The sequence below is a fragment of the Equus caballus genome, chromosome 8, assembly GCF_041296265.1.
Source record: "Equus caballus isolate H_3958 breed thoroughbred chromosome 8, TB-T2T, whole genome shotgun sequence".
Taxonomy (NCBI): domain Eukaryota; kingdom Metazoa; phylum Chordata; class Mammalia; order Perissodactyla; family Equidae; genus Equus; species Equus caballus.
Window position 1 is genome coordinate 61,992,555 of NC_091691.1, and position 18,794 is coordinate 62,011,348.

Below are 18,794 nucleotides of genomic sequence, written 5' to 3' on the forward strand. Positions count from 1 at the left end.
AAAGTGTGCACTTGACAATTCCCTAAGTTAAGTGTGAATTTCACCGTTCCTGGTTGATGTAATTTGGCAAATTTGTTCCCTTTTAATCATTCTCACCACTTGAAAATTACAAGTGGGAGTATGTTGGAAGTTGATGACTCTGATTTAGAGTCATAAAAATAACAGGATGAGTCAGAAGACCTAAAGCAGGACTCTTTTCCCAAAAAGCATTTTGTCTCTAGTTCCTTTGACCACTCTGTAACTGCTAATGAGCTCTTCTGCCAGTTATAAGTCGTATGTCCTGTGACAGATTTTTCTATATGATTTTCATTAAACGCTTTGGAATCCTGGGCAGAAAGAAATTATGTAAATATAAGTTTTTAGTACTGTTTTGTTTTTATTACTTTTCTCCTCTGGTTTTTATTGCCTCATCTAGTACAGGTAAATATGGAGATCTCACGTTGAGATGGGGGTTTCTGTTCTAATGCCTCTGCTTCCATGCTTTGCATTCAATCCATGTTAATTTAATTATCCATGATTTCTTAGGCAAAGAGAGGAATGTAGACTCCATGCTGTCTGCAACTACTTCAGTCATTCCTTTCCTGCCCGTGACACCATGTGAGACCTGCAGATGCTAAACAATCTCTCCCTGTACCAGCTCAAACAAAAAATGTTAACCATATGCAACTCCAACCTGTTTATCCTTAAGCAATGCAAAGCCATGCAGTGCTACAGACGGGCAGTGGGGGAGAGCACGGAGCTGACACTTCACACAGGGTTGCTTTGTGAAAAGGCAGAGCACGGAATCACAAGAATTTAGGGCAGGGATAGTAGAGCGGGGCTCCTTTCTTACAACTTTTCTTGCTGATAAAGCCAAGAGCCCCTCAGAAATTCTATTCATATGAGCAGAATTGATGAACTGCCCCTAAGTCCTAGCCCCTGGATTTCCGATTTGGAGTCTGAGGTGCTTTTGGGGACTGCGGATTTTGAATGCCTAAATACCCTGAGAAAGGGTCTCTTAGCTACTGGTAAGAACTGAGACATTCATGAGGGAAAAATAAGGAGTTTTAATCATTTTAGCTCTTATTTAACTTGAATGATAATTTTCTGCAGAACATTATTTTTTGATGTAGATCTTTTCAAAGGTCTCTTCATCTTGGCAGCTGAGGTTTCTGAGCACTTTCTGAAGAACCTCAGGAGATTATTAAATACAGGAAATTTAAAGAGCATTGGGAAATATAAATTAGAAAATAGAAAAAATAGAAAAAATTCAAAATGGTATTAGAATATAAAGTTATAATCTTACTCTTTTCTTTTTTTCAAAATAGGCTTATTTATTCACTTATTTAATATTTATTCCCCTTTGAGCTGTAAAACAATATGATTATACTAAAGAGTATTTTGGGAAAAGAAACCATGTTCCACCAATCCAACATGTTATTTCCATTTCTCCTTAAGACTATACAAGTCTTGCACATTCTCTTTAATACTTTGTTCCTCTGCAAATACCTTACCATTAATATATCCATTACTTGAGGAACCCAAACAGGTCTGGTAAAATAAACTTAGGGAAGTCTTTCTAACATCTGGAACAAAGAAAGATACACATATTAAAGACAGTGAGTTAGATATCATAATTCTGCATTTTAGTGAAAAGAAATTATACATTTCCTCGTTAAATGCAGTATGTCTTTGTGATCTATTTTCAGTCGTCCCATATGCTGTCATCCCTATAGATTATGGTGTATGAGTGCCAAATTGAATCGAAATTGAACGAAGCTATACCTCTGTCCAAAAACCAACACTGTCAATCGGCACTATTTATTCATCTTTAGTGGCCTGAACACTGAACACAACAGACAGTTGGAAGAAAAATATAAAGAAAAGATACAGTTATTACTTAGGCAAGGGTATCCATACCTCAATATACACTCCTGGAAGGTGATGGTTAAAAGTTCAGCTATGGAGCTGGACTACCTGGTTTAGAATACCAGCATATCCACTCAGTAGTTCTATGACCTTCAGCAAGTTACATAACTTCTCTGAGAATCAAGTTTATAGTCTGTATAATTAGGATAATATTAAAATCTAATTCACTGGGCTAGTGTGAGGACTAAATGAGCCAATGGATGTAAAAATGTCCAGCACAGAGCCAGGCAGGCATATTATTATTGTTGTCATACTTAATGTTTCACATTGTTACTACATTCCAAAGAGTGTGCAGAGTATTTGATCACAACTAAAATCAAACTGTCAGTCAGCAACATATCAAAAGAATTATACACTATGGCCAAATGAGTTTTATCCCAGGAATGCAAGGTTGGCTTAGCATCTGAAAATTAATCAGTGTAACATACTATACTAGCAGAATAGAACAAAAACTACATAATTATCTCATAACTGCAAGAAAAGCATTTGACAAAATCTAACACCCTTTCGTGATAAAAACATTCAACCAACTAGCAAAAGAAAGGAACTTCCTCAACTTGATAAAAAGCATCTAGGAAACACCCACAGCTAACACCATGCTTCTGACGAGTAATAGTATGCTTCTCCTTCATATCAAGAACAAGACAAGGATGTCTGCTCTCACCACGCAATTCAACATTGTATTGGAGTTCCTCGACAGGGCAATTAGGCAAGAACAAGAGTTAAAATCCAGATTTTAAAAGACGAAGTAAAACTCTCTGTTCATGGACAACATGATCTTATAGAGAAAATCCTGAGAAAGCCACACTAAAAATATTAGAACCAATAAATGAGTTCAGCGAGGTTGCAGGACAAAAGATCACTGTGCAAAAATCAATTGTATTACTATGTATTAGCAATGAACAATCTGAAAATGAAATTGAGAAAAAAAATTCCACGTATAGTAGTATCATAAATAATATAATACTCAGGAATAAATTTAACAAAAGAGGGACAAGACTTGTACCTTGAAAACTGAAAAATAGTTTTGAAAGAAAGGAAAGCAGATCTGAATATTTGGAAAGACAGCCCACATTCCTGGACGGGAGGACTGGATATTGCTAAGATGGCAATGCTCTCCCCATTGATCTACAGATTCGGTACAATCTCTGCCAAAATCACACCTGCCATGTTGGCAAAATTTGATAAGTGGATCTTAAGAGACATATGAAAATATAAGAGACCTGAAATAGCCAAAATCTTGAAAATGAAGAACAAATTTGGAAGACTCACACTTAATTTTATAACTTACTACAAAGCTACAGTAACCAAGGCAGTGTGGTACCGGCATAGGGATAGACATACAGATCAACGAAATAGAATTGAAAGCTCAGAAATAAATCCGATTTATAAAAGGATTTGTATAGACATTTCTTCAAAGAATGGCCAAACAAGTGGCCAATAAGCACATGAAAAGGTGCTCAACATCATTTTTTGTTAGGGAAATGCAAATAAAAATCATAATAAGATACCACTTCATATCTACTAGAATAAGTTAAAAAAAAAAAAGACAGTGAAAAGTGTTGGTGAGGATGTGGAGAAATCGGAGCCCTCATACACTGCTGGCATTGTAAAATAGTGCAACCACTTTGGACAATAGTTTGGAATTTTCTCAATAGTTTAAACCTTATAGTTCACTTCTCAGAGTACACCCAAGAGAAATGAAAATTTACGTCTACAAAAATACTTGTACACAAATGTTCATAAAAGCATTATTTATAATAGCCAAAAAGTTGAAGCAATCCAAATGTCCTTCAACAGAAGAATAGATAAACAAAATGTGGTATAGCCATAGAGTGGAATATTACTGGTGACAGAAAGGAATGAATATTGAACCACACTGCAACATGGAGGAGTCCTGGAAACATTAACCTAAGTGAAAGAAGCCAGACACAAAAGACCAAATGTTGTATGATTCCTTTTATATGACATGTCCAGAATAGGCAAATCCATAAAAACAGGAAGTAGATTATTGTTTGCCAGAGGCTGGGGAAAGGGAGAAAGGAGAGTGACTGCTAAGGAGTATCGAGTTTCTTTTTGAAATGATAAAAATGTCCCAAAAGTAGAGAGTGATGATGGCTACACCACTCTGAAGATACTAAAATCCCTGAATTGTATATTTTAACAGGGCGAATTTTATTTATGTGAAATATATCTCAATAAAGCTGCTACCAAAAATACCTGATTATAAGTTTTCCTGTATTTTTGTCTCTGCTTTCTATTTTATTTTTTCCAAGAGTTTTTGTTCAGTCTGCAGAGTCCTGGGGAACTCTCCAGTGACTACTCCTTAAGAGTAGTGTAACATCCTCCAGTGAATTCATTCCCAAGAGCCAACAGTTCCATTTGGCTTCTGAAATTTATCAAAGCAACTTGTCAGTGTTATTGCTTATCCTGCTTAATCACAGATCTAAGGGCATGATGAGATTTGCCATACTAGTGATTTGTTTTTGTTTTTTTGAACAATCCGTGATCAGTCAGAGAAAAAAAAATCCAGGAGGAGATTTTTCTTTTGATGGCAAAATCTTAGAATGGACAATTCAGTGCCCTGAACCTCAGTGAACATAGGCTAGGTTGACCAAAGCAAGATTTAGGTTCCATGGGGGACCTAATATTATACAGTAACTATAATCTGGTGGTAACTCGTCCTAGGTCCACACAGAGTCTTTCAGTTAGAAAACTCAAAGCAATCTCCTATCAGAATACTTACTTAAATTAATAACATGGCTTTTTAGAACGGAGGAGATTGATATTTATGGAGCTAAAAAATTCACTGAAACACTCCCCCATAAGGAAAAAGCTTCTATTACTTTATAGAATGAAGAGGAGACTTCTTCACATAGACAAGGTAAAATATTTCTTGATGCTATGCATTAGCTCTAATTCAGTAATTGACCACTCGATAGCTTACACTGTAATCATTAAATTACAGAATACTTTCATTATACTTACTACTTGCAAATAAATGTTTATGAGTAACTTCTCTGTCAGGTGTTATTTAATTTGAAATCAAATCAAGACAACATATTTTCAGATTTGTTATTTGTCAGGAAGGAAGTCTTAGAAAAAAATCAGAAAGTGTTTAAAATCAAAATTACAGGCATAGATAAGAGAAGGTCGTGTGACCATACTATTTCGTCTCCCTCTAGTCCACTTCTAAACGGATAACACAGGGATAAAATAGGTTTATAAAGGCAAAGAGAAAAGGAAAGACTATAGCAGCAGATGAGGGATTTTAATATATTTTGGAAAATGAAATTTGATGGGGTCGTGAGCATGGAGAAAGCTAAAACCCAAAGGTCTTGCAGTGGTAAATAGTAACAAAAAGTGAGCTGATTTGGACCTCAGTACCTCTAAGACACTTGGGATTTGGAGTTAGTCTAGTGCAGGGCACGGTTGAAGATGGTACTGAAAATCAGGGGTAGTTAGAAATATGTTAACCGCGTCAGGTCCCAGGAGTCCCCCTCACCCAGGGGAGTCAGCCTCCTTCACTTCCCCTTCTCACAGGTGGAAGACTGTGAGCTATTCTTTGAATAAACTGGGAGGGGGGAGCCTCAGGACTCCAGAACATGGCTTGCCAATCAACAATCTTGTCTAATGACATGGAATATCCCAAGACACTTTGCCACATGAATCTTAAGCATAAACAGAAACTGAGAAAAACACAACCGAATTTGTGGTCAAAAGGCTAAAAGAGCGAGAAATTTAAAAAATAAAACAAAAAATAAACTTGAGAGAAATACAAATAATACTGGGAACAGAAGAAAATACTAACCATCCAATCAACTAACCAATCAACTACCACCACCACCACAAAAAAATAAATAAAAATCAAAGCTATCCAATGAATATCCTCAGACACAAAAAGGAGGATATTAAAGTATCCATAAAACTAGGTAAAATATATCCAGAAGAGTTAAAAATGAAATTATGAAAGTATCTTAAAAGGTAGGATAAAAAGATCAAGAAGGGAAAAATAAGAAAAAATATATAGATATAAAGGATCAATCCAAAAGATCTAATATCCTATCAAGAGGACTTCTAGGAAAAGATGACAGAGAAAGCAAAGTAGGGTAATTGATTAGTGGAAAGACAATTTCTCCCCCCTGAAGAACATGAGATTCGAGATTCAAGGCACTCGGCACAATGTATGGAAATGAAATGACCGTGCCTGGCAAAGCTCTGGGCATGCGAGACCCCAAGGATAGAGAGACTTTAAATTCTTTGCATAGACATAATTTTCAATCCAGAATTCTCTACCCAATCAAACCATCAATCAAGATCTTGAGCATAGAATAAAGCCATTTCTACTGCATCTCCTGTGTATCTTGTTAAAAAATTAATTCGTTCATAGTTTTAAGCAAACTACCAGAGGATATGCTTTGGCAGAACCATCAAATAAATGAAGAAAAGGAAGACATAGAGCCTAGGAACAAAAATGTACATTTACTGAGGATTGGGAAGGAAAATTCCAGGCTGCTGTCTACATCATAGGCCTAAAGAGCAAGCAGTCTTAGAATGAACAAGAAAAACTCAAGGTTCTAGGCAGAAAATTCCCAGAAAAAGAAGGTGGGGCAGAGTGGAAAAGGGATTGCTGGAGTATCAGTCGTGTTTGAGCATTTGAAAAACTATATAACTAGTTACAAATGTATGGTGGCTCCAAAGAAGTAGTTGGAAAAAGTTATGAATGTGTTTCTAAAAAACTATTCAAGTAAAAGACAAAGGCAAAAATAAATTCCAGAAAGAGGTGATTGTACAAGAAAAGAAATGTCATGGTAGTAATTATGTCACTCTGCAGGTCATAGTAATGTGAACACTGATTTTTGATTTAACTACTTTTTGTTTTAATTGTATTAAAATGGGGAGAAGTGGCAGATATCAGAAAGTCAAAAGCGATACACAAAGACATGGAAACGTAAGCAAATATTTGATAAATATAGAGGTAAGTGCCAAGAGAAGCAGGTAAAAGAGAGAATGATTGTTTTTATGGAGAACTGGGGAGGGGGAGGGCAAGTTTCTGTGGGTTTTTATTAAAACTCACTTCTGGACAATGCAAAAATAAAAACTCATAAAAGTCTAAAAGAAGATCATGAAGGGGCTGGCCCCGTGGCCGAGTGGTTAAGTTCGCGCGCTCCGCTGCAGGCGGCCCAGTGTTTCGTTGGTTCGAATCCTGGGCGCGGACATGGCACTGCTCATCAGACCACGCTGAGGCAGCGTCCCACATGCCACAACTAGAAGAACCTACAACGAAGAATACACAACTATGTACCAGGGGGCTTTGGGGAGAAAAAGGAAAAAATAAAATCTTTAAAAAAAAAAAAAAAAAAAAAAAAAAGAAGATCATGAAGAAAAATTTAATTTGCAAAGCTATATGGAATTACATAATAATAAACATAAAAAATAACAGCAATTTTATTTCAAGCTGACCATGTCCTTTTAACTTGATACCTCACAAACACTCTTATTTTCCTGGCTGCACTTAACAGACTCGGGCCACATAAGAGACAGTGAATAAAGATCTATATTAACCACAGGATGGCCATGATGAAATGGGTTTTTCAAGCCCTAGCTTTCTGCAGGTGTTTTGGGCCAAGGTCATCTCAAAATCTTTCAAGGACTTCCCTCCCCAGGCTGTCCCTGTTACCACACACACTTCACATTCAGCTGCAATCCTCCCTTGCTTACTCTGCTTCAGAGACCTCCATGCTGATTCTTGAAAATTCCATGCGTGATACTGCCTCAGGGCCTTTGCATTTGCAGTTGCCTTCTGTCTGGAACACTCTTTTCTTGGATATCCACAGGGCTGCCACCTTGCCTCCTTCAGGTCATTATCTAAGTGCCATTTTTCATGACCGTTCTATTTAAAATCACAACCCCCCTCTCAGAGGCGTCCCCATCCTCCTTTCCAGCTTTATTTTCTTTTACCACTTACTTTCCTTATGTTTCTCTGTTGTCTGTCTCATTCAACTAGAATGTATGTTTCATATGGACAGGAGCTTTCGTCTGTTTCATTTAGCCTTATGTCCCCGGAACACTGTCTGTTGCATAACAGACACTTGATATATACTAGTTGAATGAATGATGGTGAATTTCCCCTTTTCTTATCAAGGAGGCAGCAGCAAAGCATCCACCTAAAGTTTCTGTCCGGCATTTATTCAACTTAATGTTAAGAGATTTATGTTTGATTGTCCGAAGAAATTGAAGGGAAAGATATGGACTATTGCATGAGTCTGTCCTTATAAAACCCACCACAAAATAGCTTCAATTTGAAAATAAAAATGACAAGTGATTAGTCTGCATTATGATTTTTCAGTTTGCATCAGTTTCTTTTTTTCAACTTTGAGAAAGATATTACAAACTAGTTAAGACATTTCAGTTCAGATTTGGCAAATGTATCCAACAGTAATCATTATACATATGTTACTCTTTCCTACTCTTCTTCTTAAGTTATATTGCTTGCAATTTTTGATGCATTCTGATTCATGTAAACCAATTTTTATAGTTTAAGATACACACGACATACTGAATCTAACTACAGCACTAAGCTTTCTAATTAAAAATGTCCCCATTAACATTCATTTAATGTTAGATTTTTTCTTGTTATGGTTAAAGTCTCTGATGTATAACTTCTTTTATCACTTAACATATCACAATGGTTTAATAAATATTAGACAAAAATAGTGACATCCCTTTATGGGGAATTAACAAATATTAAATTGATGATATTAGTATGGTTTTTCTAGGGCTCAATGGACTATACGACTTCAAATTTAATAGCTCAATAATACAACCACAACAAAAAAAAAAAGTCGTAGAAATGGTAAGGACACTTATTAAGTTCCCCACCTGGCAGCCCAGAGATTGGGAGGAGCCTCAGGCTTGGGTCAGGGATGTCATTAGAACCTAGATTCCTTTTATCTTTGTACTCTACCATTCTTAGCATAAAATGCTTTTCTGATTAAGAGAATACATTCAAACCTAGCCCAAGTATACTAATTACATCTCTCTTCAATCAGTGTAAGAAATTTATTCTGTTCCATGTAGTTTCCTCCTGATTAGAGTTGTAGCTGAGGGGTGGCCTATCCAGGCACTAAGAGGTGAGCATCTCTAGGGCGAAATTCACAAGGAAGCAGCTTACAAAGAGGTGGGGAGCATGTGCGGTGGACTTAGCTTGCCAGTGTTCAAATATTGGACCCTCATTAATCATGTTATCTTGAGTAATTGACTTCTCTGTGTCTCAGGTTCCCTATTTGTACAGGAAGATAAGAATACCTTGCTCAAATACATTTAAAGTGTTTAAAACTATGCCTGGCATACGATAAATGCTCAAGAATGTGAGCTCTCTTTATTATCTCCCAGTTATGATAGATTTTCCAAGTTCAATGTCAAATGAGAACTGGCTATTATCTGGACAACAGAGACAATGGTTCAGGCCCAAATTGCTACTTCTTCAGTTATTTGGAGCTTTTAGGAATTAGGCATTACATTTATTTAATTTATCTGGGTAATACAATGTACCTTGTCATTGAGTTAGTGATGAGCTTAAAGTTATGGTGTGAAGATTAAGAAGTATCTGGTAGACAAATGGATTGGCGTTACTCCTACAAGTGATACCTAATGAAACCATCAGGCAGTCTCAGTGTTCGACCCCGCTACCAAGCTCTGCTGTGTAGATCCTCTGGACAGACTACCTTAGGAGGGAGTTTTATGTTACTTGGTATTTCACACAATACCTGATTCAATTTCTTGCATGTATACAAATACATATATACATGTTTGAATATTCACATACAAGTAGAAAAGAGAGAGAGAGAAAATGAGAGAGATTGCAAGACAGAGTATTGATATTATAGACTTTATCAGTTAAAGACCTGAGAGAGTTGCAACAGGCTAAATAAAACATTTGTACAGAAACCTATGGAGCTGCGGGGTTTTTAACGGCAATCCTGAACAAAGCAGCACCTCGTGTTCATTTGTTCCCTCTTAATTCTCCCCTTGCTATTCTTGCCCCTTGGATAAAGAAGTGGAGCTGATTTTACAAATGAGTATTGCTCCTATGTCTTTTAAAAGCCAGAGGAAATAAATCAAATCCTCTGCCGTTGACGCTCGAGCTTTCTTGAGAACAAACCCACCTGTCTACTTCTCTGAGGGAGCAACTTTTTAAGCACTTTCCCTTCATTATAAAAGTGAAAGATGGTGTTATCATCACACATAATTATCAGACTATCTGCTCCCTTTTTCTATAAGAAAAAAGACCAGGGTATTCATCTTGCAAGTACCATTTTGGTTTTAATAAAAAGAAAAGTTTCTTTCTTTTTAAACATTTTGGTTAGATCCTGATATGTGCAACCTTAAAATCATTCACTTGCTGCTGCTGGGAAATCCCCCGAAACCTGGGGCGGTGTGAAAATGGGAAGAAGGTAGTATTTTTTTAAAGCAGGTGGTTGATTGTTTTGGTCACCTTTGTTCTGCAATCATGAAGAGAATACCCCTTCCCCCAACCCCATTACGCCAAAGGATTCTAAGAAAACAGTTTTGGGGTCAGTTCTTAAGGGACAGCAGCTACTCGGGTCCTCTTCCTTCTTACAAGACAGATGTCAGCAACCGAGAAGGTTGTAAAAGTGTTTTCTTTCATTCTGGGGCAAAAAGGGCGACAGTCACGCAGGCTCTGCCTATGTGTGTGCATGTGCATAGAGTCATGTAACCTCCGTGTGTGTGTGTGTGTGTGTGTGTGTGTGTGTAGAGATCGGATACAGAATTTCCCGTGGCCTTTGTTAATCAGCAAATAAGCTGTGCCCATTTGAACATTCTATCAGAATTCTGAATTTCTGGTTAAAAATCTCTCTGCTTGAACATGTCTGTTGGAAATCACTGCCGTTGCTATTGCCAGGGGTCATTAAATGTACAGGCAAGGAGGCCAGGCAGAGATGCTCTTCCTTGTCTTAAATGAGCAAGGGTTAGTGCAGAACGCTGGCAGAAGAGCAAGTTATATACAATCCCAGCGACTCCAGTCCCCCTCCTGGGGACTGCGAAATTCTATGCCACTGTGAAGCGGCTTAGAAATGAGCCGACAAAGAAGTCCATTGACTTTAACGTGAATATGCTTGAATCACACAGAAGACAAGAATAAATCACCTTACAAATGTGTCTGGTGTAATTTTCTCGTCTCCTTCCAGTTCCCCCACCCCCACCCCTTTTGTTCTTTGTGGATGTTTTTGTTATCAGCTGCATCTATGAGAAGTCTCCTTTTCGAGATTTTTCTAAGGGTGACTAGGGTGTGAGCTGGGTGCTGCTGCAGTATGAATCTTTTAAAAGCCGCCTAAGAAATATTTAAGACCGTGGTCTAGGAGGAACGGCTCTCCCAGGCATAATTTTTGGTGCTGGTTGCAGCAGGGAGCGTATGCTGGGAGGAAAGTATTATTTTTCTAAATGGAAGGTGTCAGATGGTCACGCAATGTGACTGCATGTTCGAGATCACTGCCTCCCATCTGCAATTTGTGACGTGTGAAAGATTCTGCCCAAATGTGCTCACCAACTGGAAATCCTCGGTACTTTTTTTCCTTATCAGGAGAGACCAAGATAACCAATGGTTTACAGATCAGGGATCCTATCAAATTAATATCACTGTAGGATAAAATCTGTTTTAAATACAACTCCTAAACTCCAGCAAAGTTAACTAGTACAAACAAGTTCATTCATCTGATTAAGAACCGCTGCTCTGGGAACAACAACAAAATGAAATCTGCTTACCACTGTACCTCATTTCAGAAGTAGGCTGGATAGAAAAGATGATATAGTTTTCTATGCTAATTAATGCCAACCAGCTCCAGGACTAAAGGGAAGCATTTTTGAACCAGGGTCCCTTTCTCCTTGCCTTATAGACTCCTCTGAGTCTCTTTCTAATTAAACACAGCAAAACTCAGAAAGGACAGACTCTGTTTAACCTTTGCCTAAACAGGGGTCCCACGTTTTGAACTGAGTTCGAACCTTGAGTTCTGTTTATTCTTGGCTAGGCATAATTCCCAGCTTCTCAGATAAAAGGGTCGTAAAAAGGCTCATAAGGTGCTTTGGACATCAAACAGCTCATACAAAACAATATCTTGATGAGTTAAGTGCAAATGAATCAGAAACATAATGGGCTAAAATTCCCTTGCTGTGCACTGGGGTTGACGGCTCAAGGAGAAAAGTGCGTGGCTCTGCAAAGCACACCTTGGGCTGCATCCCCCCCAGAACTTGGGAGGAGAGTTTCCACATTTGGCCTAAGGGGTGGGTTTCATTTGCATTGCTGAATTTTCACCCGATAGAGTACAAAAAAGGGAAGGTCTTCCTCAGGTTTCCAATTTCTCATTTATATCAAATGGGGAAGGAGAAAGAGCTAGAAGGAAAGAAATCCTCAGGTGAGTGCGAAAGCTACATTCATCCCCAAATCATTTTATATTGTATATTTTGCATCACAAAGCTCTTCACAATCAGTGACAGAATATAGAGGGATTACAAATTCAAGAGATGGATCACCATCACTGTTTTATGAAGCAGCATGCTGCGGTGGCTGCCACTACACAGAGAATAGCATAGGGCTGAAATCCTCTGTGCTCAGGCATCAGAATGAGTACCCAAGGCACTGGCATGACACCTTCTCCCAAAAGAAGTGCCCCAAACTGCACTTCAGGGTCAAAGAACAGCTTGATCTGATCGCTCCGCACGCTAACCAGTGCCACATACTGAGGCCTGCCTGGCTCTCTTCAGGGGAGGCTGCTGGAGGCCAAGTGAAAAAAAAGTGATGTGAAAAAGAATACGGCAAAACACATCTGATTTCACCGAAGGAGAGAACATGTGGCTAATAGGAGGCTCTTCTCACGTGATACATCAGAAAATAAGGAATTAACAGAGAAAAACAGACTTTTTACTCAACATTAGCCGTTTGCTTTGATTCTCAGGATTTCTTTTATCAGTAAAGCCCTTCTCTCTTCTCTCAGCTAATCCAAATCCTGCCCATTCTTTAAAACTCAGGACAAATCGACCCTTCTTTGTAAATGCTCCCTCATTGTTAGGAACCCCAAATGAGTAACATGTTGTGTTCTTCCTCCTCTGAACTCACTCTCCAAGTTTTGTCTCTGCAGCCATTTTGGCAATTAACTATCATCTGGTGCTGCCTTGGACTGACAGTAAATAATTTTTTAGCGAGCCTGAACATTTCATAAATTTTTGCTGTAATTTTCTAATTAAATTGGAGGTTTCTTGAGGCAACAGCTTGGTCTTATTGACCTTTTATTTTCTTATTTGAGTAGGGGAAGGATGCCAACTTTGTGCCAAGCACTTACGTCCTTTACCACATAAACCTGTAGGTAGGGGTCCCTGTACCCTCTTTAGAGGTCAGGAAATCAATGCCGAGAGGCTGTTTCATATCCATGTCATAGGGAAATTGGTGGAGCCAAGATCTGAATCTTGACTGATGACAAAGCCCTTTCTTAGGTGATAAACATGGCAGATAGGAACTAAGTAACTGATTTCTGATTTAACCACAAAAAAAAGTCAGAAAGAATTCTCATGAGTGTGTTCATTCTTTTGTTGCAAAGTGAGAGAATTTCTTAACCTCTCTGTGCTCCGGAAGCCTGTCTTTGCTTCCTCCAGGGGGAGAGATGGCATAGGTAGCAGTCACACAGCTTCCAATAGGAGTCGCTGGCTGGTTTGGAGTTCGCAGTGAGATGAAGGATGTGGCAGACGGTATTTCCAGTTGCTGTCAAAATGGAAATCAGCCTGCCCCTGAGCTGAACCTCACTCATCAGCAGTTGTACCACACGGGGTTTGTTCTTGAGGTGAGGTGTGGTTTTCAACCCTGGTTGCATGTTAAAATCACCTTGGAGGCATTTCAGAAAAACAACAATGCCTGGACCTGAATCCCAGGGATCCAAATTCAATTGGTCTACAGTGGGACACAGGTATCTGGTTTTTTTTTTTTTGGTAAGCTCCTTAGTGACTTTTAACATGAATTTAGGGCTGAAGACCACTGAGAGACCATGCTGGAGACCTGGCAGGTGAATTAAGAGAACTGAATCCCAGGGATCCAAATTCAATTGGTCTACAGTGGGACACAGGTATCTGGTTTTTTTTTTTTTTTTTGGTAAGCTCCTTAGTGACTTTTAACATGAATTTAGGGCTGAAGACCACTGAGAGACCATGCTGGAGACCTGGCAGGTGAATTAAGAGAACTGTTGGAGGAGAATTTAGTGCTGATGAAAGAAACCCTTCCAATAGCCTTGATTTCCTCCACCTGGAACAGCCACTGCCATTCATACTTTCCCACTTGGCCCAGAAATCTGTGTTGATCCTGGTTTGGAAAGAGCACATATATGGAGTAACAACCTGGAAGTCTGTTTTCCCCTTTCATGCTGTGATGCTTTGGGGGTCTGCTCTTGATGGAAATGTAATTTGTAGCTGGGCATATAACAAGGACGGCAAGGGAACACACTAGAAGTGAGTCCCAGCCATGGCCTCATGGTGGTTTCACATTTTTCCGACTCTGCTGAAACAATGGGAGCCGTTATGTCTTCCCACTTATTGCCTCAGAGGCACTGTGCTTGCAGGTACCTTTCATCCTTTGTGCCTCCTGTGCCCCAAGATACTCCAGCTGACATTGCTAAACTCTCAGAAACTCAGCAGAGAGGATGACATTCTGATATTCCCAACATGCAGAAGCCACTTCTACAAGCTTCATGCCCTCTTGCCTGTGGAAGTCTCGTCTGTCCTGATCTGTGATCGCCCCGCATGATGCAGAGGAAGACACAGCACAGCTCCCAGAGGGGCTCACTTCCCTGCTACTGGAGACTGCCAGAACTTTTTACTTGATCCCTCTACTCTCCTTTTGATAGTTTGTGATGGTTGCTACAGGGAAGAAGGCATTGAGGTGAGAGGAGGAGGCGGGAAGAGGAAGGAATTTTCAACCAACCCATCTGCATTCACCCCTTCAGCTGTTGCACATTATCCTTCTGGACATTTGTTTATTTTGCTCCCGTCTTTCTGTCTCCTTGGAGATGCCTGTTATTCTCTCAACAGGAGTGCTGGTGGCAGCATTTATTAGGGGTGATATAGAATCAATGCTTCCTTAAAGATCAGAGAAAGGCTGAGTAGTTACTAAGTCCAAACCAAGGGGCGGAGAAGAGAGTAGGAAAGCAGGAGAGCTAGTAGAAGAAGAAAATATGCTTGCCACATTTTCTCTGTCTCTTTGGAATCCTCAAAGTTTTGCTGGAACTTAAAATATTGGTATTTCTCTGTCCCTAGCCCTTCTCTCTTCTCATTTTACATAATCTTCCTGACAGATTTCATCTAATTTCATTGCTTCAATTAGCTTGCTTTTTTCCCTTGTGATTTCCAGATATGTACCTTTTAGTTTACAACTCCTTTCCTGAGCTACAGACCTGTATATTCACCTGCCAACTGACAGCCCCACTTGGATTTCTCATAGGCATCTCAAAATTACTATGTCAAAAATTGACTTCATTATTCTCTCCCTTCCTCGAAACCTGCTCCTCTGCATATCCTTGTTCAGAAAATGGCACCACTTCTTCCAGTCGATCAAGTTAAAAAGCATGGGGTTTTGTTGGACTTTCCTCTCTATTACCCCATATCCACAACCAGCCAATCACCAAATCCTAATTCCACTCCTTCAATATCTCTCAAATCTACCTAGTTCTCTCAAGTCTCTTTTGGCAGGACATTTCAAAGACCTGTGGTATGCTAAATGATGCCCACTCGCAAAGAAGTCCACATCCTAATTCCCAGAACCTATGAACATGTTGCCTTACATGACAAAGGGGGCTTTGCAGATGTGATTAAGTTAAGGATTCTGAGATGGAGAGACTACCCCAGATTATCCAGGTAAATCCAATATAGTTACAAGTTTTTGTAAGAGGGAGGCAAGGGGGCCAGAGAGAGGGAAAGATACATGATGACAGAGGCAGAGGCTGGAGTGATGTGAGGTCATGAACCAAGGAATGCAGGAAGCCTCTAGAAGCTGGAAAAGGCAAAGAAATGGATTGTCTCCCTATAACCTCCAGAAGGAGTGCAGCCCTGCTGCTCCGTTTCAGATTTCTGAACTTCAGAACTGTAAGAGAATAAGTTTATGTTGTTTTGAGTCACTAAGTTTGCGGTAATTGTTACAGCAGCAACAGAAAACCAACACGGCCCTCCACTGTTTTCCTTTGCTCTAGTTATGCCCCTTCCAGCCTATTCCCCACATGGTAGTCAAAGGAAGTGTTCTAAAACACAAACCCGATCATGGCCATTCCAAGTACCAGAATGCCCTGTGCTAACCCCAGGGAACTGAGAGCCACTGTCCACATAGGGCTAGGAGCAGGAGATAAGGAGGATAGTCCCTATCTAGCTAAGAAGGTGATGGGGAAGATAAATAGATGACAGAAGCTAAGGTGGACTCTGTGTAGATTGCCATAGAATATTAGAGCCTAAAATAAATTCTTTTCCTGAACATTTCTCTGACAACCTGTGTGCGATTGATCACAGAGGACATTGTGGTGATGGATTGTCTAGGTCCCATCCCCTCTCTGTTTAATGATGTTAAGAGTGTATTAAGGAGACTCTTGCCCCATTGCCCTCCCTCTTGAAAAAAAATTCAACCTTATAAGATCAGCATACAAAACCTTTCTTATCTGGTTCTGCTGATTATGATCAAGTATTCTCTCACCACTCCTCTGTTCTCTCCATTCTCAAAAATCTACCAAGTGTGCAATTTTCTCTATTTCATAGTTTCAGATTAGACATCATGTTTTCTAATGCCAAAGTTTGGCTTGTATACTGTTTAGCAGTACATACTCTACAGAGGGGTTCATTATACTGTATTTTAGCCATCCTTTCCTTCTCTGTCCTTCTCACTAGACTTTAAACACTCCCAAGAACAGGGACTGTGGCTTTCTCATTAAAGTAGCAAGCATAGCCCAGTTACATGGGGGATGTTCACTAAATATTTGCAGAATAAATGTATGAACAAAGAATGGAGGTAGGCCAGGCCATGGAAGGCAGGGAGGTATGATGGTGAGCTGGAGACAGGGCTCTAATTTACTAAATAAAGCAAGAGCAAAGGAGGCCAGCACTAACCAAGTTGAAGACTCTCTCTACTTTACACAAAAGTTGAGATCTTGCCTTCAAGTATACTGTTACTCTTCATTGTAATAATTTGAACCTCACTAATTCTGATTCACATGTGCCTCGTGTCCCCTTTTAGCCGATAAGTAACGCAAGGACAGGAATGTATGCTTCACACTGTCTTTGAAAGTCTACAGCAGTCTTACTGTGATTTGCTTACTGGGTGTGTACAGTGATGGTTCATGAGAGATGTGTTTAAGGCCGGGTAGAGACCTTGAAACCAAGTCCTTTGCTTTGGAAGATCATTGATTCTGGTCCCTTCTCAATCTCGAGGCTTTTTTGAGCCTGCCACACGTGAAACTTCTCTGCTCCTTGGAGTCATTTTATAGGTCACACACCTTCTGGTTTATATTTACAGAATTCCTGAAGTTCTTTCCTCATTGTTAGAAACAGCAACAAAACTTTGTAGTCCTTATGATTGCTCTTCCTTTTAAAATGAAATAGTCTTTAGATATTATTTCCCGTACCCTAAACATGGAGATTTTCAAGAAGTGTTATTAACATCAATGCTGTAGTATTTATTTATTGACTATAGTACATCATAATGTTGAAGGCCTAAATATACTAAATATTCCCGGTTTGATTATATTTAATTGATATAGCTTGAGAACTCTGACAAATTATATGAAGACTAGTAATAGCAAGTTCCTGCTTCATGGGTATTGCTTACAGAGAAATTAGAGAGGATAAAGGATTTGGATTTTATTCCTTGTTAGATGTAATACTGTCAAGAGAGAGAATTTCGTAGTTGGAAGAACTCTGCCTTAGAAGCACTGAGTTCTAGAATAGTTTCTACCACCATTCAGCTGCGCGGCTTTGGGATAACTATCACTTCATTTCTCTTGGATTTTGATTCCTCACTAATAAAGTACTGACCCCCTTCCAGTTCTAACAATTTGTGACAAAGACAATTGTAGCTCAATCCGTGCAATGCTTGTCCTTATTAAAAAGGGACAGAAAACTTCTGCATTAGATCACCACGCCCAGTGATGCTCTCTCAATAGATGATCCTAGGGAATAAAATATAAGAGCCCCAAAACAATACTGGGGCCATATAACATTTTCATGATAAAATCTGGAGCTGTAATCTAAATAAGTTCCTGTAAATAGGAAAGGGGCATCTACTCGGAAAACAAGGGAAAGTCAATTTCTCAGAACTATTTTCCTGTAAGATTAGAATACTCTGAACTCAATTTGCTATTGGGAACAGACTTTTAAATCAAAAGAATGGATTCTCGTGTGAGTTAATGTACAACTTCTGACCTAACATAAACATTCCAAGAGCCACAATATGCTCGTTTCTCCCTAAGGCCCTGACTCTCTTAAACATTATTTAGTAGATGCCAATTTGTAACCTTATAACAATTTTGAACCCAAGTCTGCAGTGATTCTCTTGCTCTTAATCTTTTGGCATTCGGCATTGTCGTTGACCCCAAAAGAAGACATTGTTACATGTGTAAGTCAAGGAGCCCTCCAATATGCAGGGCAGATGGTGCGATGTCATGGTGAAATCGATTCAACATCCACATGGATTAGGTTTGATGCCACTGAAGCTCTAGAAGAGCCATCAGGAAGATAAGGGTGCTTGAAAACTGCTCAGTGAGAGAGAAAATGTCAACACACATTGAAAAGAGCATTTCAAGGTCTTCAGTGGAAATTATTTTATCAGTGGGAGTGTTTTCAACTCCATCCCA